The sequence below is a fragment of the Rhagoletis zephyria genome, unplaced genomic scaffold (genome assembly GCF_001687245.7).
Source record: "Rhagoletis zephyria isolate East Lansing unplaced genomic scaffold, Rhagoletis_zephyria_1.1 Rzeph_scaffold_03055, whole genome shotgun sequence".
NCBI lineage: Eukaryota > Metazoa > Arthropoda > Insecta > Diptera > Tephritidae > Rhagoletis > Rhagoletis zephyria.
The window spans coordinates 8,861-19,011 of NW_016160139.1; the positions used below are offsets into that span (position 1 = coordinate 8,861).

A 10,151-nucleotide genomic window follows, 5' to 3' on the forward strand; every position below is an offset into this window, starting at 1 on the left:
GAAACTCTTCGGACTCATATATTCAGAACGCTCAGAATATGTTTACGGGGAACATATGCATACATATTTATGCCGGTACATAAATACATAAATATTTATTTACAATATGTATGAATGTTTGCATTTTGGTTTTTCGCGCCCGAAATTATTCCCGCCTTAAAATCTTGCCGGACACATGCTAGCTGCCGTACACAGGCTTTTCTTGCAGCAGCAATTTTATTGATGGTACTAGTACATATATACACACATACTATATATACCGTCACAGCCACTTGCCGTCGGCGCGCTCCTTTACGTACATACATACATAAATATGTAGGATACGTATAAGAAATTTTGTCAATAAAAAATTTGGCGGGGAGATGGAAATACCACTACCATCAACATGTGAAACTAGCAGATACAATTGTATGTGTGAAAAGACAGCGTAACGAATGTTTTTGTCACATTTTGTTTGTCCGAGTTTTCGCCATGCTAAACTTACTACTATTGTATGTGTGTGTATACATATATATATATAAATATTCTTGTTACATACATTAGTTTATTTAATTTTGTTTTGCTCGTCTGTTGCCAATTTTATTGGCGGCTCGGCGGTGAGTGGTCACATCTGCATACATATTACATAAGCATATTCATACATTTATGTATGTATGTACATATATTCATACGTATGAATGAATGAATTCGGTTTAAAAATAATAAACTAAAAATTATCAGATTAGTTCGTATTTACTAGAACGAATTGCGCTATTTTTGTCAAAGGGGCGACAAAGGCCAGTTTTAATTTTGTTAATATTTCGACATTATTATAATTGTAAAAAAAATATTTTAGTTGTATCTGTAGTACTTACATTGATATGTACTTATAATATAAAGGGTGATCCAAAATTTACGCAAGTTTCGAATTAAAGAAAGCAATTTAGGTAAAAAATTACACAGGTTTACAAAAGAAAAGTTTGTGCACATTGAACCTCTATGTCACTACGTTAACCTCCATCACGTCAGGTTTGAGGTCATTTGAAGGTCAAGTAGGAAAAAGTCATTTAATAAACCTAAAAATTCATATTTATATGGATCAAATTCGCATTCAGCGCAGTAATATAGAGGTTTGGTTCAATATGCAGAAAATATCTTAATAAAATTGTTAACCTGTGTTATTATTTTCAATTGAATTTAATATTAAAATTGACATAAGAAATAAAATCAATTTTCACTTCAATTGCGCGTAAAACCGACAGTTGGTAATGTAACCTAAAGCCTCCAGTGAATGGATGCTCCTAACTAAGAAAATCTATGGAAAAATAAAAAATTTGTGAATGGGGACAATTGTTTTTTTTTACATGAAAAACAATGTAAGCAAAAAAATTAAATTCCAAAAACCAACGCGATATTTCAGCAACGTGAAACTACCACTTTTTATACTAAAACTCAATGCAAAATGAGTTTGTACTCAACCTGTTTTAAGAAAATCCACTCAAAAAGCTGCAAATTTGTATGCGAATTTATTGAATTTCCTGAGTTTTGCACAAGATTTAGAAGTTTAATTTTTTATATTTATTTTTGTGGGATAAACTATATATAGTTTCATAAAACAATTATTTAAAAAAACTTAAAATAAAAAAAATTTCTTCGGGAATTCTGAAATTATTTCTTATTAGGTTACTCAATAACTTTTCCAAAAAGTACTTGCAGAAAGAGTGTACTTGAAAAATACAGATTAAAATTGAGAGGAAGAGAAAATTATCAGAAAAAGTTATTGAACGTAAAACTAGTAAAAGCTTGTAGCTTACGCCAGTTTGACACTTTCTGGTGGTTAATTTTTGGCGCGCAATTTTCTTTTTGATTGGGAATATTTCCCAAATCAACGCGGTTTTCTAGCGCGTCTTGAAATTTGCACTTAAACCTACTAAAAATTTGAAGGGCTATAAAACTACAAACCTACAATTTTTCTAAAAAATTTCAGTAAAAAATTTAAAAATTCTTGGTTTGGTCCCATACTAATTTGGTTTAGATCCGATCATTGAAACATGAAGAAATTAAAGGTACTCCTAAATTTATATATGAGAATTGAAGTCGGTAGTGTTTATTTCTTACAAATAACTTGTTATAGTTTGGGTACAAAGTTTGAAATGTGGACTTATATTGGGCAAGACTTTTATAGAAAATAATAAACTTAAAAAAAAATAAAAATGGCCGAAAATCGTCAAAATATTTCTGTTTCAAAAATCAAAAACTCATAAATGCATACATATGTATGTGAGCCGTTTATTTTGAACTTTGCACTTAAAAGACCGGTTGCTTGTAACTGAATGCGTGTGTAAATCTTTCTATCGTCATAAACTAATGACAAAATCTTTTAGCGTCAGTTGATGACGTTGAACAAAATAACCGACGCGTCCAGATACAAGTAATCGTTCATTTAAGTACAAGAGGCGTGAAGTGACTTATGCCACTTTCAAAATAAACAGCACATGTACATATATTGCTTGATCTCCTGATCTGACTGCTTTTCTGCTGTCTACTTCTTAGTTTGACATATACATACATATGTATGTATGCAAATATGCACATTCATAAACACATATTCGTGCAGCTTCGACATTTAATGTTGAGCCCGCCTTTTTTTCTTAATGCCACTTTTTGTCACCAATAAACGCGCTCAATTTATTTTTTGGCAATCATTCAATGCATACAACCAAACATAAAAGAAATCTAAATTAAATAAAAAAAAATTAAAATAAATACGAAACAAACACCAAAATGAAAGTGGCAACGAAAGAACGTTGAAACAAAAACATAAACTGCAAAGATCATAAAAGTAAAAAATATGCCAAAAATAAAAGTTACTTTTTCGATGGCTGCAAAAACAACGAATCACAAATACGAAACAAACACTAAAGTAGCGTGCGCTGCCTTGCCTACCCACATACATACATAGATACATATGTACATACATATGTTTGTGCAGATAACTACAATCTCAATCTCAATAACAACGTACCCGTCCGTAGTATGAGCGCAAGAATAATACAAAAAATAAATTTGTCAAATGGGCGCCAAAAAATATTTGTTAGCAAAATTCATTCTGTAGCACCACAAATGAAACGTAAATTTACTTTTCGCGTAAACAAGTCGTCCGTCGTCATACAATTCCGCCAATAAATAGAGTAGCGTTAATGATAATCGCTATTTTTTCGGTTTCACTTTGACGCTGCTTTGGCTGTGCTTTTCTATGATCGCATATTTTAGTTATTATTCGTTTTACTTATACATACATACATAAATATAATTGGCCTTATCAGTTTCTATTTTGGAGACTTTCTTTTGAGTGTTAAATAATGCCTACGCGCGCCACTTTTTTCAAAGTCAGTCTGGCTGTACCAAAAAAATATGCACTGTGTTGTTTTTTTTTTTTAATTTTATTTTGTTATTGGCTTTAGACTTATCAGTATTGTTTGTATGGAATATTTTTATTTTTATTTTTTTTCAATTAAACTTATTTAACTTTTTGTTAGGTTTTTGTTGCTGTCAAACTTTCGATTTCATATTCTGCGCCAACGACTAAAGGTACAAATTTATTGGACAGACACTTGCATAGCAATTTAACATTGACTGATTTTTATTGGTTTAAAAATATGTAAATCTGATTAAACTGAACTTTTTTTTTGTGTGAAAAACGAAGAAACAAAGATAAGGCCATATAAATATATAATAAAATATTCAGGGTAACAAGCTATGTACATATGTGAATTTAGCCATGCTCTGTCTATATGTCAGTCGATCTGAAATTTGGTACGCGAGCGTCTTTTTATAATTTAATAACGCTCTGTTGGAACCGACGAGATTTTGCGTTATCGGACAAAGAAAGTTGCTTATAAAGGAAATTATCAATCGACCACAAATATACCGCGTGGCGACGAATAACTGTTTCCCAGGTTTTTTGAGAAATAAAAGGGTCCTTTATAGATTTAGCGAAAAAAAGTATTTTATTGTAAATTTTCCATAGATTTTACTTTAGTTGTATTAATTAGTTTTGAAATTTTAATCCTTATTTACATTTGCTAGCAGTGTAAACTTTGAGAGAAAAGTTCATTTGGCACGCAAGTCTTTTTCAGGTTTATTTTTTCTTAGGCTTTTTTATAAAAAACGACAAAACAAGGAAAAGCTGTATAGGGTTGGTCGAATGAATGACCGTCCTAGCCACCAGTTCCGAGTCTATTCGATTTTTGAGTACGAGGCCTGATGTAGGACAAAAGGGGGAGTATAAGGGATTTAACATGGAGAAAATTAGCCTATGGTTACAGAAGATATGGAATAAGTTAATTGAGGGGAAACAAATTTTTGAGGGAAATTTGTCTATTAAAATTTAGTCGAAACGAGCATTGACACTTTTATAAAAATTGTTTCGGTTTTCGATTTACTAATATTCCCTTTTCTTTAAAAATGGTCTGGTATCGAATGTTTTTCCTCGCCAGTGGGAATTAATAATAGTCAAATTGAGACTTAGTGACAGCCTTGGTTTTCATGAAGCAAAACCGCTCCTCGCGACACCTTTTCTTTAAAGTACCTCACAATGTAGTAATTATCTGTTGCGGTGGCGCTGCGATCTTTCAAATCTACCAGTAAAATGCTTACGGAACCCCAAAATATTGTAGCCATAATCTTGTTTTTAGAATGAGTAACCCTTGCTTTTTTTGTCGGCGTGGATCATGACAGAGGACTTTGATTTAATAGCCAGTAAAGATTGAATTGAAAACTTTATTCTGACGGCCCTCACAAAGAGATAAAAACCAAGTATGTACCCCCAGCCACTTGCGCCTTTCTTGTTTACATATCCAAATGTTCTTGTAAGATTTTAAGCACTGTTGTTTTTGAAAACCAAGTATTAGCTGCTAATTATTTAGTTTTTTACGCTGTGCATTTTTCAGTAATGCTTGCTCCGTAATGGTGGCAGATGGTAGTCCTGGACGCGGAAACCGAAGAGGGAGGAATATCCGTCCCTCTTTTTTCTCAAAACTGGAATCATATTAAACTTTTGTAAGGCTGATAAATCTTATTTGGCTAGGCCAGATACTTTGAGACCTTACCAATATATGTATGTATGTATGTACATACGGTTGTCCACAAAATAATAGGACTGCGATATTTTGATTACTTTTCATTATTTTGCTTTTGTTTGTTTAAGGTGTATTAATTTTTTATTTAAGTATACATAGTTCATTATCTAAAAAAATGTTATGAATTCAAATTTCAAACTTTGTGCACAAATTATATTAATATGTATAACAAATTTTCACAAAATCTCAGCGCTTTTATTCAGCATTTTTAAAAAGTGCATTGCAAATTTCAGGTGACAATGTCACGATCTTTCTTCTATTTATACAAAGTAGGTATATATGCATGCCACTGTCGAAAAAAATATTGCCAAAAATCAACTCTTTTGTTTATTGACCGTAAAACTGCATACCTTAATAAAAAGTTTGAAATTGTTGAGAAAATTTGTTGAATTTTTATAATCTTAATAAAAAAGTTTAAAATTCGGATTTATGTGCTTTTGCTCGATAATGAGCTTCACTTTTGAAAAAAGTTAATAAACATTAAGTAAACAGAAGAAAAGTGATCGAAACTGGTAAAAATGTCGTACCTACTCGTATTATTTTGTGGACAATTGTTTTGTGTTCTCCAGTAGAGTAGTAGTAGTTGTCCAATAGTCCCAAGTTTACTAACTAAACTTTATTTACTAAAGAACATATGTACCTATGACTTTAAATCTTTGCATAGATCTCAGTTTGTGTCTTTACATAAGTATTTTGTTGTTGCTTCGATCATGCCTAAAAACGTCAGACAATTCGAACAAACACATTTGTAAATATTCACATATGTATGTATGTACACATATGTATGTATATAAAAATGACAGACAAAGCTGATGAACGAACAAAAGCTCCACACTGAATGGAGCAAAACTCGTCACTGTTTTGGATACGATTACGCACTGTCAAACTGTACCACCAGCGGCAACAGCAGTCAGTCAGCAAAGCATCGAACCGACCAGCTTGTTTATCTGTTGCTTTTGTAGGAATGAGATACATACATACATACATACATACATAAGTACTTTTCTACGTCAGCCCAAGCAAATAAATGCTGTAAAGAGCAATAAGCTTCCGAACAGGAATCGAATGATATTTTAATTTTTATTTTATTTTTCATTTCGAAATATGAAAAATATTTATCAACATTTCCACAGCGGTAATTTAGGCTTTTTTAAAGCTTTAGTAGAACAATATATGTATGTATGTACCTAATATGTATGTATTAAATGTTTAAAAATTCACAACAGTGAATTAAGTACACATTTGAATGCCCTTTTGCTATACGTGCATATGTAAGTAAAAATGTTTTAAATACCAATTTTTTAAATACAAAATCATGCGCTAAAAGCTAGAGGCAGAATTTCAGAATTTGCACTCAACGCGCTCATACTTAAATACATACATACATATGTATGTATGTATGTATGTATGTATGTATGTATGTTTGTATGCACATTTGTACATTCATATACAAACGTAGCGAGAGCGGGAGTGAGAGATAGCAAGTCATAAAATATTCAAATGATGCACTGGGTTCATGCGTTTTTCGTCGTCGTTTTTTTTATTTTTATTTTCATTTTATTTTAATTCTTTCTGCTTCAACCTTTGCTGTCGTTCCTGCTTTTTTGTTATTGCCTTATAAATTGTACGTATTTTAAATCGTTTTATTTGTATGCTTTTTGTTCTTGTCGTCGTCATCGTTATGCAGTCGCATTCAATTCGCCTGCTTGCCTGCCTGCCTTCATGTCTGTACATTTGCAAGCCCAGCGCACACAGAAAAATCGGTAATGACAACGCCAGTGACCGTTGAAGCGACGCCGTCAGCGACTGAGGCAGCCGCACCCACAATGCGCCACCAGGCGTTCGTACGATGAGACTCCAACACGTCTGACACCCTCTTTCATTTTACTGCGCAGAAACACAATAAATACACACACAATTACATATGTACATACATATGTATGTGTAAAAAACACTCCACTCGTTTTCATTTTATTTGCTGGCGATTTGTACTCTTCGGGTATTGTGTTCGCATAAGTTTTCAACAAAATAAAATGAAAAAAATTCTACATGCATGCCGAGCGTGAAAAAAACCGAAGCGCGTAACTCTCCGCTTTGCTAGTGCTGAGAAGTGCTGCCACATTATGGTTTTTTTCCCCCCATGGGGAGCTTTTAGTTTCTGTAAGAAATACATACAGTATCGGTCATATCACCAGCACCCCATTTCAAATTGATATTGCTTGCCACTCATGTTTGCTTATTTACAGTGCATTCTTTAATAAAACCCATATAAACCCAAGTTTGAGACTTGGTGATTACTATACAAAAAAATTAACAAATTTGCATCCAAATTTCAAACACATAGTTCTTGGGCGTTTGCCAAAAATTTGGTGCGAATTATATCCCAATCGTGTGAATGCACAAATGCTTTTCTTTATCCCAATCACGAAAAATAATGCGATCTAAATTTGCAAGAATTCGATAATACCCCTATTGTCGAACTTACCTAAGGTATAGAAGAATTTGTGTGAATAAAAAATTGCCAAAACTCGACGGTAAGTCCCAACTACATCAAACGTACACTTTATTATACTAAAATTTAATGACCGACAAAACTCCATAATCTGATTAAAAAGTTTAAAATTTTGAGCGATATTTGTTGAAATTTCTCGAATTTCTATAAATGTTCTACAAAGTTTTAAATTTTTATTTACATGATTTTTTAGATAGTAAGTTATATTTTCATTTATATATTCAAAAAAGTAGCTAAAACTTGCTAAAATATCTTTTCCCTATTTACATTCTCGCCACCGTATGTACTTATGAAATTTTAAGCATATCGATCATTTCGAGCACTAACGGTGAAGATAACGTGAGCGACATCTTTCTGATGCAGAAATGCTCTTGGAGCACCTACATACGTATGCGAGCAAATCTCACGAGTTTTTACATTTTTCATAAATGGAGGTAAAGTTATCTTAGAAAATGCATTATCTTCAGTTTTGTATAAAGAACAAGATTCTAACGCGAAATTGTATTTAAATGGAAATTTGAAAAAGATTTGTACATACATATGTACAAAAAAGTAAAAATAAAATTATAGTTTAAAAACTAAAACCTCGCTATTATAATTTTCATTCGTACTGTCAGCAGGTATGTAACTTGAGAATAGAAATCGCTGCATCTTTTAGGCGCATCAATGTTACATAGTTACATCTCGAGCTAATACAAGAGAGGTAATAACCACTCATGCTCATTGTATCCGTACTTGCGTATGTAGCGTATACGCCCCGTAGCACCATACGCATTCTCTAACACGTTTACTCGCACGCTTTAACATAAAAGGGGGAAATTTGTACACAGTACTCCTTATGCATATACATATGTATTACTTTCTTCATGTATTTAAAAATTTTAGAATAAATTTCGAGTTTACCAATAAAAAATGTAAGAATGGAATTTTATTTGCTCAAATCATAGTCGGCTTTTACTCAATGCAATTTTTTCATTTGGTGAAAGGTGAACATATTCACCGTTTAACTTTAACATTTTGAAGTATGTAAAATTATTAAAATTAAGAAAATCTTCAAATTTCAAATTTACAAAATAGCTGCGAGAGATACTCTGCATGATATGTTGTATTTGATGCCTACGTCCATTGTCTCTAACATGAATATTATATTTTAAAACTTCCCAAAGTAATTAATGCAAGAACAATGCGAGAGAAGGGAGTGATACTAAAACTCGTGAGATTTGCTCATGTATGTAGGNCTAACATGAATATTATATTTTAAAACTTCCCAAAGTAATTAATGCAAGAAGAATGCTTTACCATTTTTTTTTTGCCGTTGGAAGGCAGTGATACTAAAAAACAACTCGTGAGATTTGCTCATGTATGTAGGTACCTATGTAGATGTATTTTTGCATATAAAAAAATATTTAAAAAAATGTCCCTTCCATTTTTTTTGCTGTTAGGGCTCTATATTATGTAAGACAAATATTTACTATCTAAAGTGATAACAAAGCACACAAATTGTTTTCCTATCTCTTGCATTTTTAACTATTCATTTTGGTAATAATTTGTATATTTTGCAGTTCTTTAAAAACTAGTTTCACAAAATGATGAAGCAAGTGAATTTTGTTGTTGTTCGAAAACGTGATTTTTTGGCGGGAAATTTTGTTTTGCTGACGACAATACGCACTGCTTATAGGTAAACACCTCCACAAATACGTATGTACATATGTATGTTCTTGTATGCGTACATACGCACTATTTGCGTATATGCTTACACACATTTGTACATATACAAAATATCAACTAGATTGTGAGCTACGCATCTATAAGATACATAAGTATGTATGTACATACCTACCGACATATATTTTCTTATTCAGTTTTGAAAACAAATAACCGCTCTCTCGCGCTCTTCTCCCTTACTTTTGATTGTTTTCGGTTTTTTGTTTAGTATTTTTTTTTTTTATGAAGTCGCACTTGTATCGCTCGTTCAGTTATTTTGTATATTTTGTTTACTTTATCATTCGCTCCATGTACTGTTTTTATTCATTTTGAACGGCCTTCGGTCCATTTCTATAGTTTTGTTTTTTAAACTTTTTTTTAAGCGAATACATTGAATACGGCATGCATAACTAGCTTCAAGCGTATATACTTTGCTTGAGGGTCTATGTGTGGGTACATGATTAGCTAGAGATCATATTACCCTTTAGGAATTTTTTTGATTGCCAAGAGAATATTTCTTAGTCGTACACCTTGCAAATGGTCAAATGTTTTGCCTCGAAAATCTAGGTGTTCTCACTTTTCCGTTTATTAGGATATCTGGTGAAAGAATATTATTCTCCAGCATATGTTTTTTGGTACAAACTGAATAAAAAATATAATCATATAACCAGCTGACCAGCAGTTGTGAATACATCCAATATGACCTTTTTATGAAATTTCGCAAGTTTAATAATATACATAGTATGTATGTAGTACATATTAAATACATACAATTTACATGCTTGTTAAGAAGAATATGTTTAGTCTAACAGATA

General features: G+C 32.1%; 1 protein-coding gene across 1 annotated transcript in view; it reads left to right on the forward strand.

The window, feature by feature from the left end:
- The window catches only part of LOC108368293 (uncharacterized), a 22,285-nt gene that overhangs the window by 5,817 nt on the left and 6,317 nt on the right, over positions 1-10,151 (forward strand). The window lies entirely within an intron of this gene.